The sequence below is a fragment of the Balaenoptera acutorostrata genome, chromosome 21 (assembly GCF_949987535.1).
Source record: "Balaenoptera acutorostrata chromosome 21, mBalAcu1.1, whole genome shotgun sequence".
NCBI classification, from domain to species: domain Eukaryota; kingdom Metazoa; phylum Chordata; class Mammalia; order Artiodactyla; family Balaenopteridae; genus Balaenoptera; species Balaenoptera acutorostrata.
This window is the reverse complement of record NC_080084.1, coordinates 24,475,863-24,491,805: the sequence shown is the minus strand read 5'-3', so window position 1 is coordinate 24,491,805 and position 15,943 is coordinate 24,475,863. Positions and strand designations below refer to the sequence as shown.

The 15,943-nt window shown below is 36.3% G+C and overlaps 1 pseudogene; it reads right to left on the bottom strand.

Annotated features, from left to right (window-relative positions):
- Positions 1-5,147: 5,147 nt before the first annotated feature.
- On the bottom strand, positions 5,148-5,480 carry LOC103002539 (60S ribosomal protein L35a-like; annotated as a pseudogene).
- Positions 5,481-15,943: the final 10,463 nt, after the last annotated feature.

Below are 15,943 nucleotides of genomic sequence, written 5' to 3'. Positions count from 1 at the left end.
TTTTTTTTTTTTTTTTTTTTTTTAATGAGGATCTTGAATCAGATGCGTATGTTTTTGATTGATTGATTGATTGATTGATTTTGGCTGTGTTGGGTCTTCGTTTCTGTGCGAGGGCTTTCTCCAGTTGTGGCAAGCGGGGGCCACTCTTCATCGCGATGCGCGGGCCTCTCACCGTCGCGGCCTCTCTCGTTGCGGAGCACAGGCTCCAGACGCGCAGGCTCAGCAGTTGTGGCTCACGGGCCCAGCCGCTCCGCGGCATGTGGGATCTTCCCAGGCCAGGGCTCGAACCCGTGTCCCCTGCATTAGCAGGCAGATTCTCAACCACTGCGCCACCAGGGAAGCCCCATGCCTTCTTTTTTATCAGTTTTTGTAAAAAGAGTTCTAAAAATGTCATCAGCCAACTAGTTTCCAAAGCATCCAAGCTCTGAATTGCAGCCCTGTGTTTTTCTAGCTCTTCTTGTTATGTTTACATCTATGAGGAGGATAGAATTTCAAAGAGAGGTTGCCCAACTCTATAAAAATAGAGAGAATTGGTTTAGAAGAGGCCATTAGATTTGGTATCCAGGAACTCCTCTGAAACCTTAGAGAAAGGAATTTCACTAGCCAGCTGGGGACACAGTCTTAAAAGCACCCAAAGCATTTTGGACTTTCTGTAGGAGAGCTCAGCTTGACTAAATATCTGGCAACAAACAAGCATTACTCACCAAGACATTGAGAAATACAGAACTGTTACGTTTATTTTTATTTTATTTAGAGATGCAGACAAGCTCCTGTAGCCAAAGCAAAACTTGGAACCATTCTGTATTTTGGTCTCCGAGCTTAGGTTTATTCTTTTGTTTTATAAAAGATTCAATAGTACTTTTGACAACCAGTGGTTTTCCCCAATGTCCTAATATTATCTCCCTTCACAAAATAGGCTCTCACAGCCAGGCTGTGGTAAATAATCCCTGAAAACACAATATTCACTGCCACTCCTGCCTCCTGAATTACTGTATTGCCATGTTTTAAACATTCTGGAACAAAGGCTCTACAAACCCAAGCTATTTGGTTCCATAAGAGAATGGGTCATAAAGAAAAGAGGTTGGGCTTCCCTGGTGGCGCAGTGGTTAAGAATCCACCTGCCAACGCGGGGGACACGGGTTCGAGCCCTGGTCCAGGAAGATCCCACATGCCAAGGAGCAACTAAGCCCATGTGAGACAACTACTGAGCTTGTGCTCTAGAGCCCATGAGCCACAACTACTGAAGCCTGTGCGCCTACAGCCCATGCTCAGCAACAAGAGAAGCCACCGTGATGAGAAGCCCACTCACTGCAACTAGAGAAAGCCCATGCGCAGCAACAAAGATCCAACACAGCCAAAAATAAAATAAAAATAAATATATTTATTTTAAAAAAGAGGTTTATAAAGCCATTATTATCATCATCATCATCATCATTTTCATTATCATTATTATTATTATTATTTTGCCAAGGATGTTGATTGTATTCTTTTCTCTCCACATGATTCATTCTTAATGGTAAGAGCTTTATTTTAGCAAGTATTTTTGAGGTCTTTGGAATTTAGGAGTAAATACACAAAATAATCCATTCAACATTCCAAATCATGGGTTGGAGAGTAGGAATTATTGTGTATGTGTGTCACCCTATAGAGAAACCTGTAGGTAATTTACGTAAGGAAAATAGAGTTTATCTCTAGCAGAAGAGGATTTTCTCACAGCCTGACTGCTTCGGGGAGCAGTCCTCCTGGAGAAAAGAACTGGAGGGCAGAAGTTCAGGTTTCCACTTAACATGTGAAAAATAAATTTGTAGTAGAGTTTTCAGAAGGAAAAAGGATTCTCTTTAGAGTAGTGAGTCCCATGCGACTAGAGGAATTTAAGCAGGGGATGGGTAGTTGTAAGAGAAAAAAAACAAACCCATAAAAGCTTTCAGAGGGCCCAACTGCCTTTCCATTGCTGAGAGTATTTCTGAAAATTCATTTGGGGGCTACATTCATTTGTATACCTCATCACTTATGTGTAATTCTCAGACCTTGAGGGTTGGTGGATTGGGCATACACTTCAGTTTAAGTAGACAGCTTTTGGGGGGCGAACACATGGAAGCTTTCACATTTTCCTTGGCTCCATGGAGCCCTGTTAAGGCATAGAACTAGGAGGAACACATGAGAAATGAAAGGCAATACCGGTGTGGGGAACTTTCGTTGTCTTCCCTACATGAGAAACATGTGACACAAACAAACAAGTATATTGGTCAGTTCCTTGTCAGCGATCTTGTTTATACCATTCTTCCTTGTTTGAATTCCTCCCACCCCATCTCCACCCATGGAAATTCAACCAGTGTTCCTGTCCCAAATCAAATGGAACTCTCCCCATAAAATAACTCCCTGATTCATTAAATTAATATAATAATTCCCTGATTCATGCTTCCCATACGTCTTTTCATCTTTTCAGTTTTAGCACTTAATGGGTACTTCTCTTTCAGCCTTTAGGTTATTCTAAAAATATCTTTTCTTACCTACTGGAATCTAAATTTCTGAGGACAGAGAATGTGTCTAAGATCCTTACACCTAAAATGTGTAATGACACCTGAAATGTGTAATTCTCTACCTTATAGCTAGTACATTTCAATAGATAGATATTAAATGAATGGAAGAATGAATCAAACATTCTGAATAGAAGGAAAATGTCAAAGTTGCTTTGCTACAGCAGGATGCCTCTCTCCTTTTCCTTTGATCGAAACTATATGTTCTTTTATTTCAGACTTTGGGCTGGAAAATGATCCTGTCATTTTCCAAGTGACAAGAAAACTATGAGGGGTACAAAGTAGGGAAGTTTGTTGAGGGCATATGCAACTCCATGAAATAGTTTTGAAGATCAAGGTACAATTTTTTCCCCTTTCAGGTAAGGAAAACTGTGTATGAGTGGAATTAGAAAGAGGAAAAAGACCAAGTGAAGTTTAATCACTCATCATGAGTGGTATTAGAACCATTGAGAAAATTATCGAGAAAATGACTTTCCTTCAAAAAGGTAAACCCTGTCAACAGCAGGAGGTAAAAACCCCAGTCAACAGCACTGAGTGAAAGGTAAGAAGATTTTAAGCAACTTAAATACAAAGAAACTTTTTAAGACATTAGTGACTCTTTTCCACATTTCCATTAAGGTTCTATCCGTAAAGAAAATATTCCCCTGTATTCCACAGCAATATATCTTATTTTTTTTAATATGCAGCAATGCCAGCCAACTAGAAGCTGAGGTGGAGACACTGAACAGCTACCTTGGCACTCGGTTCTTAATATATGTTCAAAGGGTTAAATTTTTCGGCAAAGCCAATAAGATGACAGCCAGATAAAACATTCACAGTCCTCAGGGTGGAAAATAATGTTGCCAGGCCAGCCAAAATATAATTTCTCCTATGTCTTTTCTCTCCAGGAAGTACCTCTGAAAAACACCTTTCCAGCACAATAGTCATTGAATCCAATTATATATTTTTAGACACCACTAACCATTCTTTTTTTTATTTCTTCCATTTCAAGAAAAGTCTCCACATCTGGAAAGAACAGCAATGAAGAACAGGAACTGGTGCATTCATGCTCGGCTCCTACCGGGCATGTTTCGTTTAATTTCCTCCATTTTTATGACACTTTCCTATGCTGCTACTCCAGACGTTCAATGAAACACCTCACGGCCGAGAAACTGTAGGGGAAGGAAAATCAAAGAAAGTCTGACTGAAGGTCTGAGTGTGAGATCACCACAACCATCAGCAGAGGCAACAGGAGCGTATGTTCAGGCTTCTCAGAACCACTTCTCTGGGGTCTCATCTTGGTCTCTGTTTATAAACTCTGCTGCCTTTTGCACCTCTGATCCATCGCCAGGCAAACTGGTGCGCTGTCCTACCTGTGCTTGTCTTCTGTAGCCTGTCTTCCTCCGTAATGTCAGAGAGAACACAAAGGGCCCTATCACTGGTTCAGTTTTCCATACTTCACCCATAAAGTCTGCAATCAATCAGTTTTTCCCCTGAGCAGGTGAGAAGTCATTTCCTTCTATCTTTTCGTTTATTAAGAAGCAAGAACCAGCTATGAATACTATCTAGAGCATGGTCTGGTGGAGATAGGGAGGAATGAGATATGAGATACAGGTCAAAAACCGAGCCATGACGTCAGCTTTAAGCATGATGGAGAAGAAAGGCAAGGTTGGTGCCTAGAGAAGCCATCTGTTTAGAAAAAGAAGTGAGGTAGATAAAGAATACTTAGCACCTCGTCTCTGCATATTCATTATCTAAGAAAAAAAAAGTTGGCTTTTGCTTATTTACAATATGTGAGTGAGTTTCAAATCCTTGCCTAATAAGTGGAGGCAAGGTGGGGAGAGTCCATGAGGGTGCTAGGTGTCCACAATATGTGAGACAGAAAAAGCACAAAATGGGGAGTGTTGACCTTAAACAAACAGACTGCCAGTTATTTCTCCAGCAAAAAATGGGTTTATTCGGGATCAGCAAAGAATTGCAACGGTGAGCCACTCACAAGTCTCCCCGCAGCAAGGAGAGGAGAACTCTTTTAAAGAGGAGAAGAGGAAGTTGGGAGGGCTATACTAAACATAGAGTCCATTGGAGGAATTGAGATTGCCAAGTATAGTGGCTTTTCACTGGCTGAGTTGTGACAGTCTCTCATTGGCTGAGCTCTTGCCAGACAGGAAGAGGAAGTGTTTCTTCTTCCTGTCAGGATCTGCAATCCTTGTAGGGTGGAGAGCTCCCCCTCTGGCTTCCTGACTCTGTTTTAATTATGTCTTTTTATTAATTTTTATAGGTGATTGTGGACTCTAAAGCCAAACTGTGACAATTCTGTAAACTTTTCAGGGGGCAACTCTTGGCCTATTTTAAATATCCTAAATTAACTTTTTCCTTCACTACTCTTTCTCCCTTACACAACCACACTGCCAGTTAAAAAGAAAAATTTCCCTCTCATATCTCTATTGGGATAGGTGATAAATAAATCTCTTGATTGGTTTTTAAAAATTTTTTATTCATCAAATATTTATTACCTTGTATTCAATCAGTACAGTCCTATGCTAGACACTGAGATCAGAATGGTTCTATTTTTTTATTTTATTTTTTACAAGGGAACAAATCCACATTTTATTTATTTACTTTTCAGTAAGTTTAAATCTTTGAAGGGTACAGCATCACACGAATTCTGTGTCCAATGGCTTTAGTAGAAAGGTTGCTTCAGAATTTGGCATGAACCATGCCACTGTTTCCATGAGCAAGAGTTATCTTTCCCCAGATTACTCTGGTTTTGTTAGGTTTTCCACCAGGAGTTACTGTGTTGTTCTTTGCTTTGTACAGATAAGCACATCTCTTGCCTAGACAGAATTCAGTTTCATCTCAAGCATATACACCTTCAATTTTCAGGAGAGCTGTGTGCTCCCTCTGGTTCTGTAGACCCTGCTTATAGCCAGCAAGAATGGCCTTGGACCACAGCCTTCCAGACATATTTGTTGTTTTAGAAGTCCTGCTCCCAGCAGGCCTCCACAGGGTCCAAGATGGTTGAAAAAGAAAAGTATTTTTTTAATTTAAATTTAAAATTTTATTACGGAAATTACATTTAACATGAGATCTACCTCTTAAAATTTTTTAAATGTACAATATGTTATTGTTGACTCTAGGTACAATATTGTACAGCACCTATTTAGAGATTATTCATAGATACCTCATACAAATCGAATCAAGCCATACCTGTCTTCTGTAACTGGCTTATTTCACTTAGTTTGTCCTTAAGCTTCATTCATATGGTCATGCATTGCAGAATTCCTGTCTTTTTTAAGGCTAAATAATATTCCATTAGATGTATATTCCATAGTTTCTTTACACAGTCATCTGTTAATGGACTTTTAATTGTTTCCACAACTTGGCTATTGTGAATAGTGCTGCAATGAAAATAGGGGTACTAAAACTTTTTGGATCCTGATTTCAATTCTTCTGGATAAATTCTAGAAGTGGAATTGCTGGATCTCAAGGTAATTCTACTTTTATTTTTATTTGTTTTTTTTAAAATAAAAATTGTATATATTTAAGGTGCACAGCATGGTGTTTTGAGATATATACATATATATATATAGTGAAATGATTACTACATTCAAGTTAATTAACATATCCACGTCCTCACACAGTTAACATGTTGTTGTTGTAAGAGCACCTGAAATCCACTCTCTGAGCAAATTTCCAGTACACAATCCAGTACCATTCACTATAGTTATAATGCTGTTAATCAGATCTCCAGAACCTATCCATTCTACATAACGGAAACATCATACCCTTTGACCAACATCTCCCCATTTCCTCCACTTCCCAGCCCCTGGTAAACACTGTTCTACTCTGTTTCTATGTATTCAACTTTTTTAAGATTTCACATATAAATGAGATCAGGCAGTATTTTTCTTTCTGATTCTGGCTAATTTCACTTAGCATAATGTCTTCCATTTTCATGCATGTTGTCGCAAATGGCAGAATCTCCTTCTTTTTTTAAAGCTGAGTAATATTTCATTGTATGTACATACAAATATTTCTTTACTCAATCATTCATCAATGGACACTTAGGTTGTTTTTGTATTTCAGCTATTGTGAATAATGCTGCAATGAATATGGGAGCACAGATATCTTTATGAGGTACTGATTTAATTTTCTTTGCGTATATACCCAGAACAGGGATTTCTGGATCATAAGGTAGTTCTATTTTTAATTTTTTGAGGAACCTCCATATTGTTTTCCATAATTGGTATACCAATTTACAATCCCATCAAAAGTATATAAGGGTCCCCCTTTCTCCACATCCTCCCTAACACTTGTTGCCTTTTTTGTCTTTTTGATAATGGTTATTTAACTGATGTGAGGTGAGATCTCATTATGATCTTGATATCCATTTCTCTGATGATTAGTGATGTTGAGCACCTTTTCATATATCTAATGGTAATTTGTATATCTTCTTTGGAAAAATGTCTATTCAGCTCTTTTGCCCATTTTTTATGAGTTTATTTTGCTATTGAGTTGTATGAGTTTCTTATATATTTTGGATATCAGATATATGGTTTTCAGTTATATGGTTTATCAGATTTATGGTTTTCAAATATTTTCTCCCATTCCATGGGTTGCCTTTTCATTTTGTTGATGGTTTCCTTTCCTGTGCAGAAATTTTTAGTTTGTTTATTTATTTATGCTTTCGTTGCCTAAGCTTTTGGTGTCGTATTCAAAAAATTATTGCCAAGGTCAATGTCAGGGAGGTTTTTCCCTTGTGTTTTCTCTTAGGAGTTTTATGGTTTCAGGTCTTATGTTTAAGTTTTTAATCCATTTTAGTTGATTTTTATGTATAGTGTAAGATAGGGGTCTATAGATCTCTGATTTAAAACAAAATCCTTCCTTTCCTTCTTTCTGTGCACTTCTTTTCCTTTACTTCCTCATTTCCTCCATTCCTTTCTTCCTAATTTGGTCAACAAACGACTAGGTGAAGATGTGAAAACACTGTCATCCATACAGGGTTACGGGCAGTGCCTAAGGGAGGCTTTCAGAATCTGAGTGGGGTTCCAGAGTGTCTGGGGGCTTGGGTGCACTGGTGGCAGCCTGGCCTGGTTATTCGAGGATGAGAGAGTTGAGGAAGATGTCTGAAGGTGGAGGTGAGTAGTGGCATCTAATGTGAAAGACTGAAGATTGAGTAGGGTGAGCACAGCATCCATGAGGAGGAGTGAAGTGGCAGTTGCTAGTGTAGGGTATTCAGAAACCAAGCAGCTTGAGAAGTTTGTCACACCGGTGGCAGAGAGATGGGGAGGGTGGAGAGGAGGGTGATGGTGGCTTTGATATGAGTTGAGTACCTATGACGGTAACTAATCAAATAGTTATTTATATTGAGAAAAATTGAGTCTGATTTATTGCTGCTAGAAAAGGGAGTCACAAATATGGAAAAAAAGAAAACTAGAATGAACCCTGTAATGTTAGATTAGATATGGAAATATTAATGTGAATTTATAGTTTTCAATAGATAGATGACAAATAGAAAGAAAATAGTAAGGAAGATAGGAAGGAAGGGAGGGAGGGAGGAAGGAAGGAAAATGTGGGGATAGATAATGTAATTGTATATAACATAGTTCATATATATCCTAGCTCTGTCCTGAGAGAGCCTGGGAGCAGAGATACTCCAGTAGCAATGAGCATATCTTTCACTCAGATCTTGCTTTATAAATACCATTCTCCACTAAAAGGAACCAGAGCTCCTTGGAGAAATTTCCGATTCCTGGACTGGGGAAGGGAAGAAACGGATGAGCCAGGAACATTTTGATGTACCAGAAAGTAAAGAAATGTTCCCCATATGATGGAGCCGTGTCAAAAGGATACACAAACCAGCCTGAGATCCACACTGGTCAAATCTGGGACAATTTGAGCATTAAAACAAGTGATAATAGCAACATATTATAATCAATTGAATAAAACAGAAATCCACCAGTACATACAGATATGAATGCATGAATAAATGAATGGATGAATAAATGAATGAATGACTAAATGAGGAGAGGTGAAAGATTTTCGTAACAGTGGAATGCCAACTAATAAATAGAGGAGAAAACTACAGAATAAGAAAATCATCTGGCAATTATCACAGTAATAAGTAACTCAGCCAAAAACATGAATGCATGTAAAACATTTTGGTGAGAGTTAAATGATGCACAAGATATTTCTATAAATTCAAAGAACTTCTGTGCAAAATGCTTGTCAATTATAAAGGTAAAAGAGGGAATCTTTACAACTGGGGAAACCTGGAAGAAACTATTTAATCACGTGCTAATGTTTAATATCCCCAGTAATGGCACACATTGAATTTGCTTATCAGTTGATAGAATGCAGTGAGAATAATTTGGTATTACTTTTCTGATACTCCTGCCAAAAATACTTAACTTGAATCTAGTCATGAAGAAAAATCAGACAAACCCCAATTGAGGGACATACTATAAAATAACTGGCCTACAATTTTTAAAAGTGTCAAATCATTTAAGTCAAGTAAAGATGGAAGAATAGATCCAATGTGAACAGGACTTAAACAGATGTGCCAACTAAATAGAATTGGATTCGTTTCTAGAAAGGATATTATTGGAAAATGGTGAAACTTGAATAAACTCTGTAGGTTAGATGGTAATAATGTACCCATGTTAAATTCCTGATTTTGATGGTAATAGCGCAGTTATGTGGAACAATGGCCTTGTTTGTTGGATATTCATACTTACATATTTGGGAGGTGATGGGGCACCAGGTTGGCAACTTAAAATGATTTAGGAAAAAGAAAAAATGCTCCTGGTATTATTCTTTTAGCTTTTCATAAGTTTAAAATTAGTTTAAAATAAAATTTTAAACACACACACACTACCCACACACAGTAGCACAGATAAAACTGGGGAAATCTGCACAAGATCTGTGGATTCTATCAATGTTATATCCTGGCTGTGATATTGTACTACAATTTTGAAAAATGTTTCCATTGAGGAAAATTGGTTAAAAGGTAAGAAGAAATTTCTGTATTGTTTTTTACAACTCCATGTGAATCTACTATTATCTCTAAAAAATGTAATTATAAAAAAATTTTTTTAAAGTTAGATTAAGGGAAATAATGTTTACTGAGCATAACCTCTCATTGAATCTCTTTTTTATATTACTGTATTTTTTACTGAAGTGTAGTTATTTACAATATTATATTAGTTTCAGGTGTACAACATAATGATTCAATATTTTTATAGATTATACTCCATTTAAAGGTATTATAAAATATTGACCATAGTCCCTGTGCTATACATTACATCCTTGTATCTTATTTTTTTTAAGACTTTTTTAAAATTTTTATTGGAGTGTAGTTGATTTACAATGTTGTGTTAGTTTCTTCTGTACAGCAAAGCAAATCAGTTTACATATACATATATCTACTCTTTTTTAGATTCTTTTCCCATATAGGTCATTACAGAGTATTGAGTAGGTCCTTATTAGTTATCTATTTTATATATAGTCATTGAATCTTTATAATGGCCTATGACAGTGGTAGTACGCTTATTATACACATTAAGGAAACAAAGTGAGAGAGTTTAAGTAATGTTCAAAATTTGACTGTTTGTAAATAGAAGAAATGGGATTGGATTAGAATTTTGTCTGGTTTTACAGCTAGAAGAAAATATTACTAGAAAAAAATTCAGAAGAAAGATTCTAAATATACCATATCACTGTTACTGATGGAAACTTATTAATAAATGCATGCTTTTGTCAAATATAGGGCTAAAATTGAAAAATTAAATAATACCCACTAAATTCTATGGTCAGGCCATGGGGTAAATAATTTTGATTTATATGATTCCACAAAACTCAAAGTCCAATATAAATCTACAAATAATATTTTCACAATTCAACTACAAAGAGAATCCTAACATCCTAAATGGAACCCAAAGTGCATGAGAAATGTCTGGTATTTTCGTGGCAGACGTTACAATTTATAAACCAAATAGTTAACAGTAAATATGAAAGCACTTAAGAGGAGTATCTGAGTATAGGAATTAAAATGAGAAATAGGAGTAAAAGTACTGATCATCTAAGTAGGAGATTCTATTCTTTAGAATTAGCCCATGTTTAGTGCTGGATCTTATAGACTATGCTTTGTGAGGGAAGATAGATTCTTCTGTAGAAGATGGGGCATCACAAGGCAAATGAAGTTAGTGCTGGTTATCTGTTCTCTGATGAAAACACGTTCAACACTGGAACTCCAGATGCAGCCCTTAGAAACATGACCTTTTGATAGAAACATTGTAGAAGAGGAATGGCTGTAAAATGGGGAAATACTCCATGTCCATATGTGGAAGCAAATTGGGAGAAAAATTACTATTTAGCAGTAATAAATACTATTAAAAAATATTAATTCGAGAGATTAGATCTTTTTCCTGGTCACAGTGAACATATTTCTGATTCTATCTCTGGCCCAAACAATGAAAAAAATAGATTGTGACATCTGAATCCATCCAGGAAAGTTCAAGAATGTAATTAACTTTCTCCTCAAACCTAACATAGAGCTTAGAATATTATTCACTGAAAGTATGCTTCAAAGATGAGGAATCATAATCATAACAGCAGCTGTTAGGTGAGCTTTCCTACATTTTCTAAAGTTACCAGCTAGGAAAACTGATCTAGCTGAAAATCTAAAGACAGTTTGTATATATGTGTATATATATATATATATATATACTAATTTTTTTTTTTTAATGTCTGAAACATTTATATTAACATATTTCCATACATATTTCCATACAAATACAAATATAAGATTTTTAAAAATTTCATGTAATGTCTGAAACATTTATATTAACATATTTCCATACATATTTCCATACAAATACAAATATAAGATTTTTAGAAATTTCATGTACTGTCTGAAACATTTATATTAACATATTTCCATACATATTTCCATACAAATACAAATATAAGATTTTTAGAAATTTCATGTAATGTCTGAAACATTTATATTAACATATTTCCATACAAATAACCCAATGAAAGTTTAGTATTAGTTGTTTTGTTTGTTTTTTTATACTGCAGGTTCTTATTAGGCATCAGTTTTATACACATCAGTGTATACATGTCAATCCCAATCGCCCAATTCAGCACATCACCATCCCCACCTCATCGCAGTTTTCCCCCCTTGGTGTCCATATGTCCATTCTCTACATCTGTGTCTCAACTTCTGCCCTGCAAACTGGCTCATCTGTACCATTTTTCTACGTTCCACATACATGCATTAACATACGATATTTGTTTTTCTCTTTCTGACTTACTTCACTCTGTATGACAGTCTCTAGATCCATCCACTTCTCAACAAATGACTCAATTTCGTTCCTTTTTATGGCTGAATAATATTCCATCGTATATATGTACCACATCTTCTTTATCCATTCGTCTGTTGATGGGCATTTAGGTTGCTTCCATGACCTGGCTATTGTAAATAGTGCTGCAATGAACATTTGGGTGCACGTGTCTTTTTGAATTACGGTTTTCTCTGGGTATATGCCCAGTAGTGGGATTGCTGGGTCATATGGTAATTCTATTTTTAGTTTTTTAAGGAACCTCCATATTGTTCTCCATAGTGGCTGTATCAATTTACATTCCCACCAACAGTGCAAGAGGGTTCCCTTTTCTCCACACCCTCTCCAGCATTTGTTGTTTGTAGATTTTCTGATGATGCCCATTCTAACTGGTGTGAGGTGATACCTCATTGTAGTTTTGATTTGCATTTCTCTAATAATTAGTGATGTTGAGCATCTTTTCATGTGCTTCGTGGCCGTCTGTATGTCTTCTTTGGAGAAATGTCTATTTAGGTCTTCTGCCCATTTTTGGATTGGGGTGTTTGTTTCTTTGATATTGAGCTGAATGAGCTGTTTATATATTTTGGAGATTAATCCTTTGTCCGTTGATTCATTTGCAAATATTTTCTCCCATTCTGAGGGTTGTCTTTTCGTCTTGTTTATGGTTTCCTTTGCTGTGCAAAAGCTTTGAAGTTTCATTAGGTCCCACTTGTTTATTTTTGTTTTTATTTCCATTACTCTAGGAGGTGGATCGAAAAAGATCTTGCTGTGATTTATGTCAAAGAGTGTTCTTCCTATGTTTTCCTCTAAGAGTTTTATAGTGTCCAGTCTTATATTTAGGTCTCTAATCCATTTTGAGTTTATTTTTGTGTATGGTGTTAGGGAGTATTCTAATTTCATTCTTTTACATGTGGCTGTCCAGTTTTCCCAGCACCACTTATTGAAGAGACTGTCTTTTCTCCATTGTATATCTTTGCCTCCTTTGTCATAGATTAGTTGACCATAGGTGCGTGGGTTAATCTCTGGGCTTTCTATCTTGTTCCATTGATCTATGTTTCTGTTTTTGTGCCAGTACCATATTGTCTTGATTACTGTAGCTTTGTAGTATAGTCTGAAGTCAGGGAGTCTGATTCCTCCAGGTCCATTTTTTTGCCTCAAGACTGCTTTGGCTATTCGGGGTCTTTTGTGTCTCCATACAAATTTTAAGATGATTTGTTCTAGCTCCGTAAAAAATGCCATTGGTAATTTGATAGGGATTGCATTGAATCTGTAGATTGCTTTGGGTAGTATACTCATTTTCACAATGTTGATTCTTCCAATCCAAGAACATGGTATATCTCTCCATCTGTTGGTATCATCTTTAATTTCTTTCATCAGTGTCTTATAGTTTTCTGCATACAGGTCTTTTGTCTCCCTAGGTAGGTTTATTCCTAGGTATTTTATTCTTTTTGTTGCAATGGTAAATGGGAGTGTTTCCATAATTTCTCTTTCAGATTTTTCATCATTAGTGTATAGGAATGCAAGAGATTTCTGTGCATTAATTTTGTAACCTGCAACTTTACCATATTCATTAATTAGCTCTAGCAGTTTTCTGGTGGCAGTTTTAGGATTCTCTATGTATAGTATCATGTCATCCGCAAACAGTGACAGTTTTACTTCTTCTTTTCCAATTTGTATTCCTTTTATTTCTTTTTCTTCTCTGATTGCCGTGGCTAGGACTTCCAGAACTATGTTGAATAATAGTGGTGAGAGTGGACATCCTTGTCTCGTTCCTGATCTTAGAGGAAATGCTTTCAGTTTTTCACCATTGAGAATGATGTTTGCTGTGGGTTTGTCATATATGGCCTTTATTATGTTGAGGTAGGTTCCCTCTATGCCCACTTTCTGGAGAGTTTTTATCATAAATGGGTGTTGAATTTTGTCAAAAGCTTTTTCTGCATCTATTGAGATGATCATATGGTTTTTATTCTTCAATTTGTTAATATGGTGTATCACATTGATTGATTTGCGTATATTGAAGAATCCTTGCATCCCTGGGATAAATCCCACTTGATCGTGGTGTATGATGCTTTTAATGTGTTGTTGGATTCTGTTTGCTAGTATTTTGTTGAGGATTTTTGCATCTATATTCATCAGTGATATTGGTCTGTAATTTTCTTTTTTTGTAGTGTCTTTGTCTGGTTTTGGTATCAGGGTGATGGTGGCCTCATAGAATGAGTTTGGGAGAGTTCCTTCCTCTGCAATTTTTTGGAAGAGTTTGAGAAGGATGGGTGTTAGCTCTTCTCTAAATGTTTGATAGAATTCACCTGTGAAGCCATCTGGTCCTGGACTTTTGTTTGTTGGAAGATTTTTAATCACAGTTTCAATTTCATTACTTGTGATTGGTCTGTTGATATTTTCTGTTTCTTCCTGGTTCAGTCTTGGAAGGTTATACCTTTCTAAGAATTTGTCCATTTCTTCCAGGTTGTCCATTTTATTGGCATAAAGTTGCTTGTAGTAGTCTCTTAGGATGTTTTGTATTTCTGCGGTGTCTGTTGTAACTTCTCCTTTTTCATTTCTGATTTTATTGATTTGAGTCCTCTCCCTCTTTTTCTTGATGAGTCTGGCTAATGGCTTATCAATTTTGTTTATCTTCTCAAAGAACCAACTTTTAGTTTTATTGATCTTTGCTATTGTTTTCTTTGTTTCTATTTCATTTATGTCTGCTCTGATCTTTATGATTTCTTTCCTTCTGCTAACTTTGGGTTTTGTTTGTTCTTCTTTCTCTAGTTTCTTTAGGTGTAAAGTTAGATTGTTTACTTGAGATTTTTCTTGTTTCTTTAGGTAGGCTTGTATAGCTATAAACTTCCCTCTTAGAACCGCTTTTGCTGCATCCCATAGGTTTTGGGTCGTCGTGTTTTCATTGTCATTTGTCTCTAGGTATTTTTTTATTTCCTGTTTGATTTCTTCAGTGATCTCTTGGTTATATAGTAACGTATTGTTTAGCCTCCATGTGTTTGTCTTTTTTACGTTTTTTTCCCTGTAATTCATTTCTAATCTCATAGCGTTGTGGTCAGAAAAGATGCTTGATATGATTTCAATTTTCTTAAATTTACTGAGGCTTGATTTGTGACCCAAGATGTGATCTATCCTGGAGAATGTTCCGTGTGCACTTGAGAAGAACGTGTAATCTGCCGTTTTTGGATGGAATGTCCTATATATATCAATTAAATCTATCTGGTCTATTGTGTCATTTAAAGCTTCTGTTTCCTTATTTATTTTCATTTTGGATGATCTGTCCATTGGTGTAAGTGAGGTGTTAAAGTCCCCCACTATTATTGTGTTACTCTCGATTTCCTCTTTTATAGCTGTTAGCAGTTGCCTTATGTATTGAGGTGCTCCTATGTTGGGTGCATATATATTTATAATTGTTATATCTTCTTCTTGGATTGATCCCTGGATCATTATGTAGTGTCCTTCCTTGTCTCTTGTAACATTCTTTATTTTAAAGTCTATTTTATCTGATATGAGTATAGCTACTCCAGCTTTCTTTTGATTTCCATTTGCATGGAATATCTTTTTCCATCCCCTCACTTTCAGTCTGTATGTGTCCCTAGGTCTGAAGTGGGTCTCTTGTAGACAGCATATATATGGGTCTTGTTTTTGTATCCATTCAGCCAGTCTATGTCTTTTGGTTGGGGCATTTAATCCATTCACGTTTAAGGTAATTATCGATATGTATGTTCCTATGACCATTTTCTTAATTGTTTTGGGTTTGTTTTTGTAGGTCCTTTTCTTCTCTTGTGTTTCCCACTTAGAGAAGTTCCTTTAGCATTTGTTGTAGAGCTGGTTTGGTGGTGCTGAATTCTCTTAGCTTTTGCTTGTCTGTAAAGCTTTTGATTTCTCCATCAAATCTAAATGAGATCCTTGCTGGGTAGAGTAATCTTGGTTGTAGGTTCTTCCCTTTCATCACTTTAAGTATATCATGCCACTCCCTTCTGGCTTGCAGAGTTTCTGCTGAGAAATCAGCTGTTAACCTTATGGGGGTTCCCTTGTATGTTATTTGTCGTTTTTCCCTTGCTGCTTTCAATAATTTTTCTTTGT